We start from the raw sequence: 23,339 nt of genomic DNA, 5'->3' as shown, positions 1-23,339 counted from the left end.
AAAGCTAGATTTGAACCCAAGCAGTCTGGTTCCAGAACTTATTCATTTAGCCACTCTATCCCAGCTGATGAACTCTACAGGTCCCACTGAGAATCTGTGTAAGAGCCAGTCCCTGACTCTAGAAGATTCTAATCTAGCAAGAGAGATGTGACAGGTACCTGAGTACCTTCAACAAGAGAGCACGTCCTCAATATCTTATGTAGATATGAAATGCCAGAAGGCATTCAAATGTAGGAGAAAGGGTAGATTTAATGGAAGAGGCCGAGCTGGACATGGGGCAGACAGGAGATGGCCAGGCCAAGCATTCCAGGTGACAGGAGCTGTGAGATGTGTTTAGGGAATGGTGGGCAGACCTGTTTGACCAGAAGACAGAGCTCTTATAGCAGAGCTCCAAGGAAGGGAAACTACAGGTCAGAATCAGTGTGTACTCATTGTTCTTTGGAGTTCTGGCAGGGTTTCTCTAGGGTGTTTGTAGTTCTAGGCTACAGGAAGTCTATTTGAGTAGTTTGTAGCTGTATGAAAAATACCGTTGCTAGAATCGACTTGCCCTCCACCCATTTACTGCTACATGAACACGTCTTCTGGATGGGGTGCTGCTGCAAGAAGAGAGAGAGGAAAGGGGAGGAGACAGAAAGAAGAAGGGAGGCACAGGAGGGAAAAGGGGCAGGAAAATGGAGAGCAGAGAAGGAAAGCTGTATTACAATGAGCAATGTAAATCCATGTGCTCCTCGTAAGCAGCTAAAATCAGCTTCTGCCTTGACTTCTAAGCAGACTTTCCTCTTCCAGAGGATGTTTTAGGGGAATATTTTTAATTTTGCATCAGCCTGCTTATTTCCTCAGCTTCACTCAGGGAGATCTTCATTAGATCTTGACACATACAAGATAAGAGGCCTTAAACATAAGCCTGCTTTCTCCAGTGGCTCAAACATCAAACCAAACAAGGTCTTTCCCCGTTCCTGTTCTGAAAGATGAAGACAGTTGATGGAGGAAACTGATTGCATTATTTTAAGAGCACATCTCACCAGCGACATCGTCACAGTTCAGCGGTTCGGGCCTTATCAACAGAATCAGCAGGCTGGTGGGAACTCTGTTCATTACATCAGGGAGCAGTGCCAGCTGCCTCAGCACAGCAGTCTGGAGGCTTCCTCGGATGGCACGCAGCAGCACTGCCTCGCATGTGAACTTTATCATCTGGCCCATCCCTGGGCCTCATTACTGAACAAAATGTGGCATTTGGTATGGCTTTGATCAGTGAGACAGCATTGCTGTATGGCTCAGAAAGCAAAGGGGATAGCTTCCAATATAAATGTTGCTTATCCCAAATGGATCCATAGTATTAAGGAAATGGCTAAGTATGAAAATCTGTAGAACATTTCAAAAGTCCCCACCCCAGCTCAGGCTGTGGAAAGTTATGCAAACTGTTTCCAGTAAGGATTACTAGGGGAAGGCAGAAGTGGTCTTCTATTCATCACTGGCATTGGTTTTCACAAATCCTTTTCAAAAGGACACATAATTACATGAATGAATCTGTGCCCCAGGAATTTATATTCTTAGAAAAGATCAGTTAGAGGGAGTTATCCATATTTTTCCAAGGGGGTTTCTAAAGAACTGTACCCAGATAATGCACCAATTCACTTGATAATTAGGCATATACCTTTTGCTCTAAGGATAGTTTGGAGTGGGGAACAAAAGCAAGGGTTGTTTCAGCTCTCCCTCAACCCTCCCAAAACCCAAATTGTAGGCAACATCCTAAAACCAGCTGTACATAGTCAGGATGGTACACTCATCGTGCCAACAGTAAAGCCTAAAGGTGAAGTGGTGCTTCTTGGAGCTTATAGATGTCATGGGAATAAGGGCCTTAAGCAGTACCATATCCATTCCCTGCAATTTGGAATTCATTGTGCCTGTTTTTGTGGTTTATGAAAACCCTCATTCCGGGGTTTGAAGAATGGTACTATATTTCACAAATGTCTGATCCCCACGCCAACAGAGGGTATGCTTGCAAAAGACTCCAGAAAGTTTCACATCCTTTCACTAGGCCAGGTAGCCAAGTGAAGAAAATTGAAATGGGAAACTGGAACTTTTTGGGCTCCCATCTTAATGTTGCTTATATTCAGCCAATACGGCTTGATGTCTATTACTTGATCTTTCTGCTCTTGGGAGTATAGTGCAACTGTAGGACCTAGGGAGTAGCACGTGGTAGAAAGTTCTCAGATTGAATCCAATCCTGGGTTTTTACCCAAGGGGACTAGAGGTAATGTGGTTAGGGTGGTGAATCAGAGAGGAGTCCAGATCATAGCCAGAAAAATGGGGCCAAGTGTCAAGTTTGAAGGATGAAATGCAAAGGGCACACAGAAGAGTCAAGGTTGTTCTAATTGTCCAGATTTGGGCAGCCAGACTGATGAGACAGTGCCCTGCTCATTCGGTTGTTCATAGTTGGGTACTTTTCATCTAGTTTTCTTTCTTTACATACACATACCCATCATTGAAATTATATGGTATATATGGGAGGTTTTTTCTCATAAGATCCTTTTCCAGGTCCTCCAAACAGAAATCTACTGGTCTATCATCAATTCCCAAACTGATGATCCAATAAAACATATAAACCAGGCCCTAAGCAGAAGCCCTGGTGCTTACTCTTTCTGTCCAATCTTTGGACTCCTCAGCCAAGATTGCCATCAATAACACCATGAATGCCTCATCCTGTCTCAGTAATCACAACCACTAGCCCTGCTACTTCCCTGTACCACCCAGCCCTACCAGGTCAATACCTAGGGAGTGCCAGGCCACTGCCCACACCCTGAAGGTCAAGGCTTCTGCTGACAAGCACTGTTCCAAGGAGGGATGGTGGGCTGTCTGGGTAGGAAATCCAGGCATTTTCCCTCCAACTCCACCTGCCCAACCAACCCCGCTGCAAATTAGAGGACTGATTCCTAGGCCCATTAAGATAGCAGAAATCATGAACTCCATTGCCTTCTGATGAAGCCCCCGACCTTCTTGACCATGCGCATCCACCCGTCCTGTTGGGGATAGAAAGACAGAGTATATGTTACCTGATTCCAGACAGGCCCACCGATGTGGTATCCAGTACCTAGTCCAGGGAGAGAACTGTGCCAGAGAAGCACTTATAAGAGCTTGAGCCCAACCTTATCTCCCATCCATGGTGCCTTGTGCCTTCCGCGGAGCCAGCTCAGCCCCAACCCCAGCCAGTACAGTGGTGTGTGTGTGTGTGTGTGTGTGTGTGTGTGGTGTGTGTGTGTGTGTGTGTGTGTGTGTGAATGGGAAGCCAGGATATAGTCCTGTATACCTTCTTTAAACCACCAAATAAATCCTGGCAACAGGCTCTGGGCACCATATAAAAGGGGGAACTCTAACACATCTTCATCCTTCACAGCCTGCACCTAACTAACTTACTCTCCTTAATCTGTTCCTTGATTCTGAACAGGGCAATCCTGCTCCTGAGCCTCCCAGACAAAGACTTTGTCTCCCTTCTTCTGTTCTTCCCATCCTTGCCTTGCCATTTTTTCAGAGATTATGGCTCTCCTCTATGGCTGGCTGCCCTGGGCCTCCTCAAGTGGAAACGTCTTCTAGCTGGATGCCCCTAGGATTCTCCTTCCTCTGCTCAACCCAGAAGCAGAAACTTCCAGAATAAGAATTCCACAATCTATGGGGCCCCTGCTTCAGACACAAAGTAAAGGAGGGCTTCAGGTCCTCTGAAGCGGCCTCCATCTTGGTTATGTGTTCCTCCTACGATAGACAGAAGTGACTGAGCCACCTCATTGTTTCCCAGGAAATGGGAGCTCAATGGCATCGGATTTGCCAGCACGGGGGTGCTTTTCAGGATGTCAAGCAGTTATTGATTTCTGAATCAGAGTTACTGCTTTACAGTAAACATGAACTGCTCTTTCTCACTGCTGACATTTCACCTCACAGAGTCAGGGCTGGGTGGAGCCATAGAATACACTGAGGTTTGGCATTATTCCTAGGGAACAAGATTGTCTACAGAACTGAGCTACACACCTTGATAGATAAAGAAGCCCAGACTATTATTACATGAGTCATAAGAACTTCCACAACTGTTTCATACTCACCACAAGCTTTTGTGCAGTGGGTGGGGGGCTCTTTTCCAGGGATTAGCCCACATGCTAAATCGTGTAGTCACATATGTAGCATTGAAGTGTTCTGCTCAGTTTTAATGATGGTAAGTTTGTCTCTGAGCCCAGAAGAGCACTTTCTGATTTGATTTCCCAAGCTGGCTGCTGTTGCCAATCCTACACTCTGCTGTGCCCCTTACACTGAAAACCTGAATGTCAGAAGACCTCCATAACCTATGTCTCTTGAGGGCACTGACAGCCAGCACACCTAGGCTGGGAGTCTCAGACTGGATGGTACTTGAAGCCAGGCTGCCTTGCTAGCTCTTTTCCTTCTTTACCAAGGTTTGTGAAAGATATTCTGTACTTGCTGTCTACATTTTCTTCATCTCCGATTCATTCTTCTGTCCCACTCCAGTCTGCGTTCGGCCCCCACTGCCTATGCCACTGAAATAGTTGTCATCAAGGTCACCTTGCTGCTAAATCCCGTGCACACCCCTCAGAATGAGTCTTAGTGACTGTGAGGTGTTTGATCCAACTGACCCCTCCCATCTTCCTGAAACTTTCTTCTGCTTTCATTTCTTCTTTTTTATATGAATTTCCATGTTTGCTGATTAAACAAGTAATGCATGTTCTTTATGGGAAAACTGGAAAGTGAAGAACAATCATAAGGATGAAAATACAAATGGTCTGCAAAACCACAACCAGAGCTGTAGAATCTTATGTCATTTTTCAATGGACATATATACATATACTTGTAAAACAAAATTGTCATCATATGACACATAGTATTATTGTTATTCTTACTGAGGTATAGCTGACATATTATATTAGTTTCGTATGTACAGCATAATGATTCTATATTTTGGATATATTGTGAAATGATCACCACTGTAAGTCTAGTTTACATCCATAGTTACAAAATCATTTTTCTTAGCACCTTTTAAGTATGCCATACAGTATTATTGACTACAGTTGCCATGCTTTGTACCTTACACCCCCAGGACTTATTTACTTATTTTATAACTGAAAGATTGTACCTTTTGACCCCCTTCACCCATTTTGCCCACCCCACCCCAACCCTTATCTCTAGCAACCACTAATCTGTGCTCTGCAATGCCTACTATTTTATGTCCTCTTTCACTGGCCATTATGTCATGACCATTTAAAAATGTCATTATGTATTTCTCTAAACACAGCTTTGGATGGCTACATAGTCTTCTTTGATTTTTGTTGCACTTTTCTCTATGGGTCTCTTATCTCTCTGACCGCTCCATGCTTTCTTCTTATTCTGCCCCTTAAATATTGATGTTCCTCAGAGCTCCATTCCTGTGTCCTTATCACTTTGCAAACTCCCCCTAAGCAGTCTCATCTACTCCCACGGCTTCAACACTCAGAGTTCCAAATCTGTATCTTCAGGCCAGACTTCACTCCTGGTCTCCAGACAGATGGATGGATAGACAGACAGACAGACAGACAGATAGATAGATAGATAGATAGATAGATAGATAGATAGATAGATAGATAGATAGATAGATATTCACCTCATCTTTTGTGCTTTGAAATCTGCTGATCCTCCAGTGTTCCCTTATCCCACTGAATGGTGTCATATTCACCCATTTTTCCCAAGCCAGGAATCTGGGGAGTCAGCATAGCTTCCTCCTCTTGCTCACTCTCCACCACTCTGTAATCAATAAATAACTAACCCAGTGGGTTTAACCTGCCCATATCTTTTGGCTCCTTCTCTTCCTCTCTTTCCCTCTTCCACTGCCCTGGCACATACTCAAACCTTTTTACAGCTGAACGAGCAAACCAGGTTCCTAAGTGTCTCTCTCCCTGCATTCATGCTCTCCTCCAGCCCATCCTCAGAACTTTCTTCAGAGTGGTCTTTCTAAAACACATTTATTGGATCATGTTGCTTCCCTGTTCAAAATCCTCCATTGGCTCCTCACTGCCTTTGAGATAAAATCTGCTCTACCACCTTTTCTCCATTTTTTTTCCAACTCGTCTTCATTCCTTGGAACTCAGCTCAGATAGTCTACCCCATGCACACAAAGGCTGAGGAGTGGTGAGAGGTAGCCAGCGGCCTCTTGTGCGGAATTCCAGAGCTTAAGTTTTATTTTCTCCCCTTTCCCTATTCCTTTGTTTCTCTTCTGTGCTGTGTATCTCTGATAAGTGAGAGAGAGCATCATATGTAGTCCACCATACGTCAGCTTACTTGTGAGTCTCCTCCATTAGACTAACACTTTTTAAGGGCAGGGACCATTCATTTCACCTTTGTATCAGCACCTGTGTGCCTCGCACATAGCAGGTGTTTAGAAAACATTTGGTGAGTGGCAATTGAATGAACAGATGGAGGTGGCCAACAGAGAAATGACCTCGGGGACTTCAGCCTGTCTTTAAGCTCTCAACATGAGAGCACACCCATCTTTCATCTTGGCCGTACCCAAGGCATCACTCCCAGGACTGGGATGAGCTGCACAGTAGCCTTAGCTAAAAGCTGTGGCCAGAATGACCTAGAATATACCTTGCCACTGAGAAGCCATAAAGGTATGCCATACGTGCCAACCTACTGGCCTACGTCATCCACCACAGTTACCCACTCTCCCAAAGGAAAAGATCTGGGGTGCTTGGTCAAGAATCCCTCCCCAAGGAAAGATTACTTCCTCAATCTTGGTAGTCTCCTTTTACAAATGGCTCCAAAGAGCTTCTGCTTCCACTGCCTCACCTCTTCAGTGCCAGTCACTGTTCTCTCCAGCTACTTGTAACCCCCTGGCTGGGGACAATGAGCCTGCACTGACCTCAGCTCACTTCAAAGAATGTGCAGAGGAGACCTCTACCTGAGTTAGATCACCTTGCCCACCTTCTCATCCTCAAGCACACTGTTAGGTTAAAAGTTACCCAGGCTGCTGCAAAGCACATTGTTAAAGATTTGCCAACAAGGTTACCCAGATTTCTTTTCTCTCGACGTGTCAGTCCATGCTCAGCAACAGGATTGGTCTTGCTGAATTACTGACGAGACAGTGTCTTAAGACTTGGCTCCACAGTTTTCATTTCACCTCAGTAATATTTCTTAAGTACCTATTGTGTGCTACGAACCCTGTTAGGAGCTGTGGAGGATGCAAAGGCAGATGAGACAAGTCCCACTAGTTGTTGACATAACCAGCCCTAATATAAGGTAAGTGAAGTAAGTGTTGAACAGAGGCATAAGCCACATGTTGTGGGAACACAAGTGAAAAAAGGAAGGGAGACAGAAACTCATGTCGGCTAAACACCTCTCTCTGCTGGCAACTCCTGTCACATACATTATCATAGGGATCAGTTTTGACTGGGGGGGTCTGAAAAGTCTTCATGCACTAGAACATTTGAGTTGGGCCTTGAAAGTACGAATTTGACAGGAGGGAAATCAAAGTCAGGACACTCAAAAAAGTTGAGAGAACAATATGTGAAAAGGCAACAGGGCATGCAAGTTCATGAGCTGTTCAAGGAACACAGGGTATTGGGCACAGCTGGGACAAGGGGTATGAGAGGGCAGAGCAAGTAACGATGCATAGAAGGTGGGTTGGCACCAGACTTTGGGGGAATCTTGATGCCTAGCCTGGGCATCTGGATTTTATTTAGTAGGCAATGAGGAACCAGTAGAGCTTTCCAATGACGGGAATGACAAGATGAAAAAGATGCCGTGGGGAGATCAACTTGGCAGATGAACTGGAGATGGGATAGCCGAGGGGTTACAAGAGTAGGTAGGAGGCTGTGTCAGTAACCCAGGCATGAGGTTATAAATATTTGATCTAGGAAGGTGGCAGTGGTGCCAGATTGAATAAAACTGCATGAGGCAATAGGGTGTAGCACAAAGTGCACTGGACTGGAGCTCCAAGAACTCTGGGTTCCAATCCTGCCTCCTATTTTCAGGGTATGGGCATTTACCATTTAGGGATTCAATACCATGTGAAAAAGGTGAAGCTTGGAGAAATAAGTATCTTTAAGGTCTCTTCCAGCTCTAATGGCCTTTGGTTTAGACCAAGTTACTTGCCCAGGATCACAGAGCCAGGATTTGGTCCCAGGCAGTCTTGTCCCTAGAGGTGGTATGCTTACCTGCTGTACTATGTGGGTGTGTATGTAAGACTAATTGACGCTCTCTAATGTCATTTCCTCTGTCAGGACTTCTCAGATTCCCAACCCGTTCTTCTGATAGAAATTATGTTCCCTCTTCCGTGCTTCCAGACCTCCTTCTCTGCCTACTACTACTTGGTGAGAGGGAACATCATTGCCTTTTCCCTAATCTTAGTGGGAAAGCTTCAGTTTTCCCACCATTAAGTATGATGTTAGCTGTAGGGCTTTTTTTTCCTGGTACATATTATTTATCAAGTAGAGGAAGTTCCCCTTTATTTGTAGTTTACCGAGGTTTTATCATAAATGGGTGTTGGATTTTATCAAATACCTTTTCTGCATCTGTTGATCTAATCATGTGATTTTTTTTAGCCTGTTGATGCTATGGATTACAGTAACTGATTTTCGAATGTTGTACCAGCCTTGCATACCTGGGATAAACCCTACCTGTTCATGGCAAATAATTATTTTTATACATTTTTAGGGTTGATTTGCTAATATTTTGTTGAGGATTTTTGTGTCTACGTTTATAAGTGGTATTGGTCTGCAGGGTTCTTTTCTATAATGTTTTTGTCTGGTTTTGGTATTAGGGTAATGCTGACCTTATAGAATAAATTAGGAATTATTTCCTTTGCTTCTATCCTCTGAAAGCAATTGTAGAGCACTGATATAGTTTGTTCCTAAAATTTTTGGTAGAATACACCAACAAACCCATCTTGGGTCTAGTATTTTATGTTTTGGAAGGTTACTGATCCAATTACATGGATCCAAATGCATGTATATCTATTTCTTAGATATAGATGCTTATTCAGATTATCTGTTTCTACTTGTGTGAGTTTTGACTGCGTGTGTCTTTCAAGGAACTGGTGGTCTATTTCATCTAGGTTATCAAATGTGTGGGCATAAAGTTGCCATGGTATTATTTTATTATCCTTTTAATGTTCATGGATCTGTAATGATCTCCTTTTTCATTTCTGATATTAGTAATTTGTATCCTCTCTTTTTCTTAGCCTGGCCAAAGGCTTATCAGTTTTACTAATCTTTCAAAGACTCAGCTTTTGTTGATTTTCTGCATTGATTTCCTGTTTTCAATTTCATTTTTTTCTGCTCTAATTCTTATTATTTATTTTCTTCTGCTTACCTTAGATTTAATTCTTTTCTAATACAGGCATTCAGTGTTATAAATTTACCTCTAAGCACTGCTTTTTCTGCATCCCACATATTTTGTTAAGTTGTGTATTCATTTTCATTTAGCTTAAAATATTTTAAAATTTCTCTTGAGATTTCCTTTTTGATCCATGTATTATTTAGAAGTGGTTGTTTAATCTCCATATATTTTGGGATTTTCCCATTATCCTTCTGTTATTGATCTCTAGTTTAATTCCATTGTGGTCTGAGAGTAGACATATGATTTCTATTCTTTTAAATTTGTTAAGGTGTGTTTTGTGGCCCTGAATGTGGTCTATGTGAATGTTCCATGTGAACTTCAGAAGAATGTGTATGCTGCTATTGTTGGACAAAGTAATCTATAGATGTCAATTATGTCCAGTTGATTGGTGGTGCTGTTCAGTTCAATTATGTCTTTAATGATTTTCTGCCTACTGAATCTGTCCATTTCTGGTGTTGAAGTACCCAGCTGTAATAGGGGGTTCATCTATTTCTCCTTGAAGTTTTATCAGGTTTTTCCTCACATGATGGTAAGGAAGACTTTGTCAAGCTAGGGGAGAGAGATCAGGCTCAACTCTAAATACAACAAGGACAAATGAGGATGTATATAGTCAATGAACAGAGTGAGGGGTAAGTAGGTAGAAAAGTACTAAGAGGAGATGTCTAGGATGGGGGATTCTTGCTAAAGTGACCTAACAGTCTTGCTAAAGGCAGGCCAAGGATTTAGACATCAAAGGTGGGGGATGAAGAACTTGGTCAGCTATCAAAGATGATCAGATGTTATGGGTAGGGAGATGACTTAGCAGGATTCTTTGCTAAGATTGGGGTGGGTGGACCACAGACAGGTCAAAGGTAAAAGTTGAGGTCTAGGTGAAAAGAGAACTCACAGGAGCCTAACTAAAGTTTGATGAGGGAGAGAGTTTTTGTCAGTCCCTCCTCCTGTCTCTTGTCTTTCCTCTAAACAATTTAAGTCCATTTCTCATTTGGTGACCCATTGTTCATTAAAGACCTTTGTTGAGATTTGGTAGTAGAGGATATTTATTGGATGGTATGAAACATCAGCCATTTAGTGAGGGAATTTTCTATAAAAACAAAACAAAGTCAAAGATTAATGATTAGAGTAGATTATAAACCCAATTTCTGAGTCCAGAGGGAAGCCAGTCAAGAGGATTTCTATATGCTGGAATCAAAGCATCTTCAGATGGTGGAATGAGGACAACAGTGGCAATCTGATAGATTTCTTGGTTTACAGTTTGCATGGTTATTTCCTGGAGCAGAGCATGGACGATGCAGGTGTTCCAGCAAATTTCTTGAGTTGCCCATACAGCAGCAGACACAAAGGTTGTCCGTATGTGATCTGCTGCAGTGATGACTCCTTTGAAGTTTATACCAATTTGTCCAGCATCAGCTTATAGGGCTTCTTCAGATCCTGGGGGGAAAGTCAGCCACAAGGCAACCCAGAGTCCCAATAAGGATCCAGGCAGTCAGGTTTTAATTCTCAGTGGCACCAAGTCAGAAGGGTGGGAGAGAAATTGGAAATGCCAACTTGGAGAGCTATAGTCAGAAACTACAATATTTAAGAAATTGTTAAGGAATGACAAAATGTGCAAGATGACAAGACCCAGTCCAATTTACAAGTGAAGAACAAAGTGAAAAGTAAAATGCAGTTTACAAAGAGGTAAAAAAAAGCTCAAAGACAATGAACAAGACTAGAATCTAATAACACACAAAAGTGTACTATAGTTTTCTACTGAAACATAAAATCTCTCTCTATATTCACCCCCACCTTTTGATTCTTGTTTACAAAATAAGTCTGATCTTATTAGATTTGGCCTTATTATTTACAAAAGTGCAGCAAGAATGTAATTGACCATATAGGCCTCTTTAAGTTTGCTTTTCTGGAACTTTTCGTAAGGAATCTCACATTAAACTTTTTTTTAAATTAAGGTATCATGGATATACAGTCTTATATTGGTTTCAAATGTACAACACAGTGGTTCAACAATTACCCATATTATTAAATCCTCATCCCCTCTTGTGTGGTTACTATCTATCAATGCAGAAAGATGTTATGGAATCATTATCAACTATATTCTCCATGTGGTACAACCATCCACGTGACCAACTTATATTGTGATTGTTAATTATTGTGACCCTTTATCCCTCTTTCCCCCACCACTTGCCCCAACACCTCCCCCTAGGTAACCACTAGTCACTTCTCAGTGTCTATGACTCTACTGCTGTTTTGCTTTGTTTTTATATTCCACAGATAAGTGAAATTATATGTCTTTCTCCGCCTGGCTTATTTCATTGAGCACAATACCCTCTAAACAGACTTTTAAAAGCCTTCTGAAGGCTAGGAAGCCAAGCCAAGAACTTGCCACTATATTTCACCTGCAATACCTATAAATTTGGGTGAATTCCTCTCTTCTGGAAGTCCACCAAATAGCCTAAGATTCCTGGGCCTTTTCAGAAGTAACTTTCCCTAATCACCTGTAAGTCTGGTAAACCTGAAAGCCAGGTACCAGGCCAGTTTTCTCTAGAGGGTTTTGTAAGCATTGGCTCCATACAGTCAACCTTAGTTTTGTAAAATTGTCTGGTCATATCTGATTCTGTGAACATAATTCTCAAATATGACATTCCAATGAAAATCTTGGTTATATAAGCAGTGTTTCCAATTATGTCCTGTTACCAGGAGGACAGATTCTTATTGAACTTACATAAATAATTATATTGCCATGGGAATAAGAATGCTCAATAAGAGTTTTCAAATTCTGGAGAGATCAGTTAGGGAGAAAAAGTAAATGGTTCATTTCTGGTTAAAAATGTATAATGTACTAGTTGTTACGAGTATAGATAACTTCAGAGAAAAGAGCTCCTTAAATCCATCAGCAATATTCCAAACAAAAGCGATAATCATCCTTCATCATCAGTTCATTCAGTCCCATGTAATTAATTCTTGATCTGCTTGATCTTTGATTAGCAATTTTATGAGCCCATTAGCTTCTCCACTGGAGTTCTCAAAATCCTGACTCAGTCCAGTGATGTAGTCTCAAAATCACTTACACAATGGCATGAGAAACCTGTGCCCCAGACTACCTGGCACAGTCCTTTCTATGTGTCTCTGAGACTGATCATTGAATTTTCAGGAATTTTGTGAGTGGCTTGACATCACATTGGTAGCGGGAAATTGGCTATGATGGGCATATTTACACCACAGAAATCAGTAAATCAAGGCTCCCCCATCACCCAGAGCTGGTAGTGGTTGCCCAGCACACCACTAGGCATCTGCAGTTTCACATGTCCCAAACTGAACTCCTTATCTCTTCTTGTAAAACCCATTCCTCATTCCAGATTTCCAATCTCTATATGAATGGTGTCACTACAGACCCAGATGTCAAGCAAGAACTCTTTGCAGTTGTCTGTGGCTCCTTTCTCCCCACCACTCACCACATCAATCATGAGTCTTGTCAACTCTCCATCAGAAATGTTTTCCTGAATTAATCCTCTCTGTCACTTCCTTAGTTCACACTCCCATCATCTTTTGCCTGCACAATCACAATAACCTCCTGAGTGATCTGCCTGTGTACAGTGCATCTGAGTGCTATTTCCCATGTAGTCTTCCTAAAACACTCCACTGCAATCCAGTCACTTGCCAATACAAAGAGCACAGCTGGCTCTCCTTCACCTATGGGAGAATGTCTGAGATCTCAGCAGCACCAACCAAAGCCTTCAGAATCTGACCTCTGGTCTTCTTCAGATTCGTATTCCCCACCCCTTCCTACCATACATCCTATGGTCCCAAATGAATTGCTTACTGTTGTTCAAGTGTGACCTGCTCTTTCAGAACTTTATGCCTTGGCCCATGTTATTTCGTTTGCCTGAAATCCTTTCCACCACTCAGAGCCTAGGAAATTTCTCCTCTTCTTTAAAGACCCAGTTCAGAGTTCATATTCTTTGTGAACTCTCCCAAGAAAAGTTAGTTTCCTCCCCACTCCACATACACAGTCTGTTTGTGCCTCTGGAACTAATCATACAGCATTGCAGCTACCTGTTTTACAGGTCTGGCTCCCCTATTGCACTATGTCTTACCACAGAGCCTAGCATAGTACTTGCAACGTAATGAGAACTCAAAAAATGTTGAAAGAATAGACAGGAGGGTGAATGAAAGAAGTTGATTCCTAGCTCTACTAGCTGGGCCATTTCCTGGTTTGTTGTATAAAATCCCCTACCTTAAGTGTCCCATTGGCACCTTAGTCCTACCTCAGTGTCCCCAGCTCCTTAGTCCTATGTCAGTGTCCCACTGGCACCTTTAGTCTTCATCTTGCCCTTGCCAGGCCTTCTGACATCTGGCATCCTGCTTTGGTAGCTCAGGTCCCACAGCAGAGCCTCTGTCACTGGCTGCCAGATACTCTGGCTGCCAACCACTGCCTGTCTGGGCTTCCTCCTAGTGTCTGCTGCATCCTGGTTACCCAGATGCTTGCTCTACCTGCCTGTCTAAATAACCGGTTGGGAGCTCTGCTGCTGCTTCTGGGATCTTCTGCTTTACCCTTGTCCTCTCTCAAAGTCCTGCCTTCCTTCCTTATTCCCCCGCCACCCAAGGAGTCCATTTCCATCACTGCTTTCGACTCTAACTGCCTAGATTAAAATCTCACCTCTCCCACTTACAGCCAGCTATGTGATCTTGGGACAAATCACTTCATTTCTTTGAATCACTCATCTGCAAAATGGTCATGATAATGATACCTACATCAGAAGGGCAATGTGAGATTTAAATAAGATAATGTGCTTAACACAGTACCTGGCAGGCACATAGTCAACACTCAATAACTATTTGCTACCATTATTATTTTTGTTGGCAGCAGCTAGGACAGAGCTGGCACTCAACAAATGTGGTTGAGACGGGAGGAGAAGGGATAACAATCACTGGGTATTCAAGGTTTCTTGATCAAAGTCTACTCCATCTGCTAATTTCACTCCCACCTCAGGATGTATATACCTTATGGCCATTTGATTCTGTCACTCAGCTATTTCTGAAATCTCACCTCCTCTAGGAATCCCTTGCAGTTAAGAGTCAATAGCTTTGCTCATCCTGATCTGCCTAGATCTAAAACTCTCGTAATTGCCCACCCCTACTTTCATCGCAATTACATGAATTTATCCTGATTCCTCAGATCCAAATTGCACTGACCCCAGATGTGTCACTGCTGAGGACATCTCTGGACTGTACATTTTACACATTAGCACATTCTGCCGCCTCCCTCGACCCCTACCCCCCACCCGGGCCATGTATATGCTTTCTGTAGTTTTGGTGTCACTCAGCCCTTTTTACCTCTGATTGTCAGAGCAAGGACTGTGTGTAAGCTAATGAGGACAGACAGAGCCTTGGACAAAGAAATGCTTCAGAATTGTTTTGTGATGAAGATGAAGGAAAGGAGGTGGAAACAGAAGCCGAGGAGGGGATAGGATTTGTGTCTCCACTAACTCTTCACCCTGGCAGGGTAGAAAGCATGCCGCCTCTTTCCTGCTTGGTGGCTACATTCCTCTCAGAGGCCAGAGGGGCGAGCTTGGACAATGCAAATGAGCTGTGGAAGAGACTTAGCCAAGGGGCCTCCAAAGGGAGAGCAGCCAGGCTGGCTGGGAACGAATAGTAAAGGAAGGTGCCTACGCATTTCTCAGCACCTTCTTTGTTTCCCCAAGCTGCAAACTACTCTCTTTTCCCGGAGACAATACCAAAGTGCAAAAGCTCCCCCTGAATAGATGCTTAAGTCTGAGAGCACTTAGCATACTGGGTGGTCCCTGAGTCTCTAACCTTTGTTAGGATACTCAGACTCCCGGGAATTTGTTGTGTACCCACTAAGCACAAAGTCCTGTACAGTTAAACCTAGGCAAAACTGGAAGCTTTCAATTAGAGGCTTTAGGTGTAGCATAAGAGAGAGAGAGAGAAAGCAGAGCACTGGTGATGACTGTGTGAGCATGAAAGAGCGACGGGGGCGACAAGCACCCAAAGGGGATGAATTAAGGAAGGCAGTTCCTTGCCAGCTTCCTACTAGAGATCTGGCTTCACTTGACTCTATCTAGGAAAGCATGCTGTGAGGTCGTGCATAGGCACAGCATGGCTAGGGCCTCTTGCCCAGGTGAAAGTCCACTCACTTACTTAATGACTGCGTCCAGGGCAGTTTCTTAGATTCTGTCTGCCTCCTACTGGTTTTAGCCCTCCCTTCCCTCTCTCCCCAATTGAGGACTCAAGGTCTGTTTCCCTTTAGGGCTGCAGTCACCAGCAAAGATGCAGATGCCCAAGTGATCCACAGAAATGTCTTAAATAAACTTCCAACCCTAATTGTGCCTCCTTGGACTCCTCCCTCCGTGAGGCCGGCTGGTGGAGCGGGGCAGCTTGACCTTTGCTAGGAACTCAGGGATGCCTCGGGTTTCGTAATGAACTGGAAAGAGAGGCAGAAGCCCTGCCGGCGTTTCCCCCTCACACAGCATCATGTGAAAGGAAAAGCTCAAAGAACACTGACGGGTTAAGCTCCTTATGAGGAGATGAACCGCCTCTTTGCTGTGCGTAATTTTTTTTTCTTCTGTATGTCTAAAATACACTGAAAAACTATACACGATAGGATTCACAAAACCCATGCCCCAAAAAGGTGGGGGACAACTAGGAGCTAAAGAGAGCAAGGACGAGCGGGGCGAGTACCAGGTAGGAGAATGAGCAAAGAATTTGAGGGATGAGTCATCAAAAAGAAGCTGGCAAAGAAAGCGGAACTAGTAATCCGAGCTGGGAAGGAGGTGAACATTCATTAGACACAGACCGTGTCAATCACATATGCTCCACAAATGACCTGAGAGCCTCTCCGACCTCTCAGACCGGAAAAAGGGTCTCGTTGGGCGGTCTAACGGCTTTGAAATCGGAAAAGACGGAGCGCTAGCTGCTGTCAAAGTAGTCTGATGCGGTGCGGTCAGGCTTCCTAGAATCTGCGTATGCCATTAAGGTCACATGGCCACTTTAGGGGACTGAACGAATTACTAGCTGAGAGTAATCGGAAAGGCTGCCAGAGAAGCCACATTTTCAGAAGTAGTCTCGAATCCAAATGTTTTTTTCCAGTTAGACTCATGAGCACACTAGTATTTGTTAGAACACATGTCCTAAAAACATCAAAACAATATGTGAAGGGGTGGAGTTTCGCAGGGGCCCTGCTCTCAGGGAGACGGAAAGGGTGGAGGAGCCCGGGGCCAAGGGTGACTGCCCGACCAGAAGGCAGCAGGTGCCAGGCCAGCAGGTCTCCACCGAGAGCAATATGGGAAGCCAAATCTTCCGAGGACTGCAGACTTCACCAGATCTGTGTCAGGCTAAAGCCTAGGCAGCTTGGTCTAACCTCTGCCCTCTCTCACCTGCTTTGAAAGGTTGCCCTAGCCAAGAAGGGCTTGGTTGGGTACCCTGTGATATGCCAGATCAGTTGACTTACACTTAGACTTGACTCAGATAGGATAAGAAACATGAGTTAACCCATAAACCCATTTGTTTGTATGTTTTTGTTAGTTTTCCTAAATGTTTCCTAGCAAATGTTGCTTTTAAAAAATTGCTACACTACTGTAGCTAAACTGTAGGATAAACAGGGATTTGTTAACATCTTGGCCAGGCCAGTTTGGGGACCTCTTCTCCCACCACCCTGTGTGGTAGGGACCAGGGAAGAGCTGGGGCATATAAAAGTAGTGATCCAAGAAACAAAGCATTCCAATAGACTTGATGCCTTCCTTTTGCACTTAATCCATTTGCATGCTACTACAATCCCTACTCCAAACTGAGAGGTGGCCCTGGGTTCACCAGGGCTCAGAAGAGCCTGAAAAGGCTACACCTGGGGTGGTGGCAAGGTTGCCCAACAAAAAATCAGACTTCATGGGTACTTGAGAATGGAGGCAGTGGTGGAGTGATTAACCTTTTCACTGGCCCAGTCTTGTCCTTCCTCAGCTCTGGCCATCCCAATTCAAGCCACCCCCTCAATCTACGCTTTACTATTATCCAATTGGGAGGCATTATTGGGCCAACCCGGTTTTAGTCTTCTTGATTGCTCTGACTGAGGTTTGAGGGGAAAAGGGGCCACCATCTGTTCTATTCTCCCAGGCCCCTGTTTCCCCTCCCCAACCTTTTAGAAGGACTGTAGGAAGCCTAAATGTAGCCTCAGGGAACAGATTTCATATAGAGGAGTTTGGGTTCAGTTGTTCTAGAACCGTATAGTCCACTCAGGAGGAAACACTTAAATCTGCATTCATGGGAGCACAGACCAGACCCTTTTACTCTTTCTCCCCTGGCCACCCTAGAGGCCCACAATTTCTCTTGGGAAGTCTGAAAGGAGGACCTAGTCTTCTCTGTTACAGATACTCAAGCCATCATACGAGAGCTTGTATGAGTGGGGGTGGGTGGGGGGAGGGGGACATGGCAAACACAAATAGACGTGCCCTGGGGTACTCTAGGGGAAATAGAAACTTTGGCGACAGAGAAAAGGACGGCCACAAGGCCTGGAGGAGCACTTGCCCTTTCTCTTTCTTTTCCATTTACCCAGACCCTGAAGTGCCTCTGAATGGCTGGCTCTACCCTACTGGAAGGAAGACAGCCTAGACCCTAGATGCTGGGCAGCTAAACTTAGGAAGCAGGGGAAGGAGGCTGTGTGCTGTATTCTGTCTCTGACACCAGGTGGCACCAAATTATAACCGTAAGTCTGAAGAAACCATCAGGCAATGGACCTTGAGAGTCCTTGAACTATTTTCCTCTCCCTTCTGCTCCCCTCATGGGATTGAAGAATAAGAAACCTTTCATATATGGTGGATAACTTCCCCTCAATGAAAATGCTTGAATCCTTAAGCTAGAGCCACTTCCAGCTGAAAATTCCTAGGATTTAAATGCAGCCATAGTCTCCACCCTTCTTGGAGGCTTATTTCTCAGCTGCAGATAAGGAAAAAAGGTGATGTTCATGGAATCTTTCAGGGTGCCTCCACCCTCCCGAAGAGTCGTTTTTTCTCCTTGGAGGTCAGCTGAAGAACAACAGACATGAAACCCAAAGAGCGTTCTGCTCAAATGCTGGACCCCATTCTGAAGGGCTGAATGCTGGGAACGACCATGTCTAAAAAAGCTGTGATGCGGTCAACCAGCCTCACTGCCTCTATGGTCAAACAGGATGGGTTCCTGCACCTCGGATATGCTCCACAAATTCTCATTCCTAGGCTCCTGCACCTGGAATGCAGTCCTATCTCAACCACTTCTATCTGTCGGATCCGGGCCACTTGTCAAGGGGCAGCTAGAACTCTGTGAAGCATTCCTTGATTTCCCCCAGTGTGAAGGGACCTCCTACTCTTCCAAATTACCATAACAACTGGTGCCATTTGCCCTTTTTTTCTACTTTATATGATAGTTATTTGTAAATATATCTCCCCTACAAAACTGTGAGCTCTGTGAAGGCAAGGACCATATCTTATGTATCTTCTCATAGTCTATGCTGATGAACACAGTAGGCACTCAGTAAATAATAGTGATAATAATATCCTGCATTTGTATGGTGCCTACTCTTTACAAAGCACATTTGCATCTATTTTCCCATTTAATCCTCACAATGATCCTGTGAGGTAGGTGTTATCATCCCTATTTCACAGATGCGCAAATATACTCAGAGTAGTTCGACAACTTGCCCAAGGTCAGACAGCTAGGAAGAGGTAGAGGTGGGTCTGAATGCAGGTTTTCTGACCCTAACTGCAGTTCCTTTACCATTCTATAGCCGAGCTTTTGGCTGGAAATTCCTTCATGGAGATCGAAGCCACAGACTCATGGGGACTGGGGATAAGGAAGGGGAAGAGCTAAAGATCAACTGTCTCTCGTTTCATTTCTGCTCCCTTCTCTTCCCATTCCCTTGTTTCCAAAGAGGATTTCAGAATGCAATCTTACTTTGTTTAAGAATGCCCTGGTGTGAGATGACCTTGTGGATAAGAAGGGAAAATGTGGGGTGAACACAGGACAGGAAGGTGTATTCACAGCTGGTGACTAATGGATCTTTGCCAGCCTGGAGAGAGGTCCCAGGCCAGTTCAATAATTTCGTTCATGACTTGGATCAGGACATTGATGGCGTGCTGATCAAATTTGTAAATGACATGAAGCTAATTTCAGGAAGATCCCAGGAGGCTATAAGGAACCAGGAAAATGAAATGTAAGGCTCATCAAAACCAAATGCTTATATGCAAGGTAGGAGAGCCATGACATACAACAGTCTGTGTACAAAGGTTCAGGTGTTTGAGGTGCCTGCAAGCTCCTGGTTTTTGACACTGGCTACCTGAAGTGCTGACACATTCAGGGCCAGGATATGGGAGATTACAGCTGTGCTCTCCTCTCTGCTCAGGAGGTTGCAGTGCAGGATGGCCTTAAGCCTCGGACACCACATAGGAGCAGGGGCATAAGCAACCCGGAGCATCCACAAAAGAGAGAGATCAGGAGTGGGAAAAGACTTAAAAATCATTGTATATGACCTACTGGAGCTGTCTAAACCTGGAGAAGGGATCAACAGCATGGTAGTAGTAGTTCAGGATCGTTTTCAAATACTGGAAGGTTCATGATAGAGAAGAGGGATTTGCCTTGTTTTGCTTTGTCAGAGGACGCCATCAGGAGCAAAGGGCAGGTGGTATGGGAAAACATATTTTGACTCAACCTAAGGAAGAACTTTATAATGGTTTATGGTGACCAAGTATTATGCAATGGTCTGCTTTAAAAGGACAAGATTTTCCCATCACTGGAGGTATTTGAACAGAGGCAAGAGAAGTATTTGGCAAGGTGGTTGAAGAAGGGAATCAAGCATCAGATCGTAAGGGAGGGGTATTAGGCAACCATTAAGGCTGCTTTTGACACGGAAATTTTGGGACTCAAGGTGGGGTGGGCTGGAGGTGAAAATAGTTTGAACCCTTAGAGTAGGTACAGCTTAACCAGTTATTATCTCTGCTTCCAATCTCTACTCCTCCAGCCTGCCCTGCACCTAGGCTCCAGAAATATTTTCCTGAATACTTTACCACAAGACCTTCCAGTTCAAATATCATACAATCTCAGTAACCCTAGAGGTCATCTGGTTCAGTCCTTTACCAGATGCTTTCACTGCCTTTGCATCATTTGCAAGGAGTGGTTGTCTAGTTAGGGCTTGAATATTTCTGGTCAGGGAGCTGCCTACCTTTTGGGGCAAGCCAGTCTAATTTCAGAGAGTACTACTAATCATTAAAAGTTCTTCCTAAACTAGCAAAATGCTTAGATTTGGAATATTGAGGTTAGGAACTTTTTTCTTCTTTGTTTTTGAAAGTGTTGGTAATAAATTTTAAAAGGATTTCAAGAGGCTGGAATCATGTGCCAGACTTTTATTATCACTTTTTCATTATAAACAAGAAAGAAAAAAAAGCATCTTCCTTATGTTGAACTAAAATCTGCTTTCCTGTAACTTCCACCATTAGATCTTGGAGCCCTTTGAGTCATACACAGAACAAATCTACAGCTTCCTCTTCCCCATGAGCCCAGTAATGACTTGCTGGTAGTGGACAAATTTCCCCTGGGATTTGCCAATCTCCAACCCCACCACCCGCTCTGCTATTCTCACTTTTTCTCTGGATATACTTTTGCTGGCATCTCCCCTTGAAGTGTGGTGCCCACAACTGAACAGAGGGTCCCTGGTATGGTCTGACCAAAGTAGAGTGGCACAAGATGATCACCTCCTTTATTCTGGACATTATATTCTCATGAACGCAGCCCAAGGCCACAGTACTTTTTGTAGCCACCAAACCACACTTTTGTCTCATGGCTCTTGATGAGCTTTTATTTACCCTACAGCTCTCTAAGCCACACTCATCTTTCACATCCCACACTTGTACTGTTACATTTTGGAATTCAAATAAGTGACTTTGTATTTGTCCCTGTTAGCTTTCATTTTGCTATAGTGAGTCCATCACACCAGCCTCTCGTCATCTCTGAGTTCTTCTGTCATGTCACATTTTGGCTCTCTCGTCCAGTTATGTGTACAATTTCAAATTTGATCTAGTGACATTAAAACAGAACCTTTTTGTGTGTAGTTGTTCAACCAGTTAAGAATCTACCTAGGTTTATCTTTACCCACCCTGCATTTCTCAATATTGTTCCAACAGTATCACAAGATGATGTTTTGCTTGACTCCAGGTACATTATAGGCATAGCATTTTCCTCAGCTACTCTTGCAGTCACCCTATCAAAGGAAGTGAGCTGAGTGGGGATGATTTGTTTTTCCCGAATTCACGCAGGGGCTCAGTGATCTTCATTTCCTTTTCTAAGTGTTCCACAACCATCCTTCTAATCATTTGTTCTAACATTTTGCTCGCAATGAATATTACTTATTGATCTATAATTTTTTGGAATTAATCTCTTCCTGTTTTCAAATCTGTGGAGTCACGTTTGCCCATCTCTAAACTGCAGTGTGCATCTCCCTCACTCCCTGTGGGGTTTTCAAAGTGGTTTTTCCTGCCATTTAAGCTGCAAGTCCTCACAATGTCCTAGGCTGTTATTGACCCTGACTCAGAGATACAGTTTCTCCAAGCAGTGAGAGACTCTCTTGGACTACCTTGAGGAGCCTCTTCCTGGTGCTCACTCTGTCCTTTCTACTCTGAAAATCCTTCTCCTTGCAGAAGAGAAGGAGCAATAGAGGAACTGAGGGGGTTGTGTCTTCTTTCTATAAAACCATTAGCAAGAGAAAAAGTTAGTGTGTCCATCACTCCTTCAATAACACCCAAATGCCTCTGCTGTTATGAAGACCTCCACCACCTGCCTTTCCAATCTGATTTCCCATCATTTAACTTGAACCCTCTACTTTGCTCAAGTCCCCTCACTGTTCTTCAAGCATGTCTAGACCTTCTCATCTCCATGCTCTGGCTGACACTTTTATCATAATTTGGAATGGCCAGTATTACACGCACACACACACACACTGCCCACCAAATCCCACCATAGCCTTTCTTGCGATTTCTCAGCCCCTTTAATGGTTACCATACAATTGAAGTCACATACTAGATTTTGCACTTCATTCATTTTGTCATAATTCAGTTTTGTCTTCCTGACTGTATATATCCCAAAGGGGGTATCTTCTATCTTTCATAGTATGTAAACAAGTACAGGGTCAGGCCTACAGGCCAAGTCTTGATAACCATACTCGTTTCCTGTGGAGATTTCTACAGTGACCAGCCTCTGGCCCTTTACATACACCACAAGTTCAGATGCTGAGATAGCTGTGCCCAGTTTTTTGAAGGATTAATACAGAAACCAGATAAATCTGGGGATGCAGGCTGGACCCAGTCTAGGCACTAAAGATTTTTGCAATGAGAAATAAAATCCTCATTCCCTCTTCAAACAAGCTGGGCTTTTGAGATGAGCTCAGGGCTGGCAGTCAGTAGTGGGGCTGAAAACAGTCAAGCTACCCAGGCAGAGCATTGACTGTCAATTAGATTGAAACCCTGCCTATCTTGGAGGTCACCTCTTTCACCCAAACCTTTCAAAGGTGTGAAGGCCAATCATAATCTCTCACTGATGGGTCCCCATAGATTGGAGCTGGGTTTGCTATAGCACCTTGAGTTCTTAGAGGAAATATGATGTTTGAATACTCCCCAAATAGAGACTCTCCTAGTTTAGAGGTACACACATGCACACATACACACACACACTGAAAGAGGAGGTCCAATTTGACAATATCTGAGACAGAACAATCAAAGGATTATTACAACAGACACTGAATTGACCTAAAAAGGTCATGTAAAAGCAGCCCTCTGCTTTCAGGAAGATGAACAGCAGTGTTTTCCTTGTTATTCATTCATTCAACTTCGCAGCTGTTTTTGAAGACTCAGTAAGAGCCATGATCATCTCCTATCTGTAGCGAAGTTTTTCCTTGTGTCTAACTTAATCATTTCCCTCTATCATTTTCAGAAGAAATGGAGAAC

The sequence above is a fragment of the Manis javanica genome, chromosome X (assembly GCF_040802235.1).
Source record: "Manis javanica isolate MJ-LG chromosome X, MJ_LKY, whole genome shotgun sequence".
Classification (NCBI taxonomy): Eukaryota; Metazoa; Chordata; class Mammalia; order Pholidota; family Manidae; genus Manis; species Manis javanica.
The sequence above is the reverse complement of the archived record's forward strand: the minus strand, read 5'-3'. Positions refer to the sequence as shown.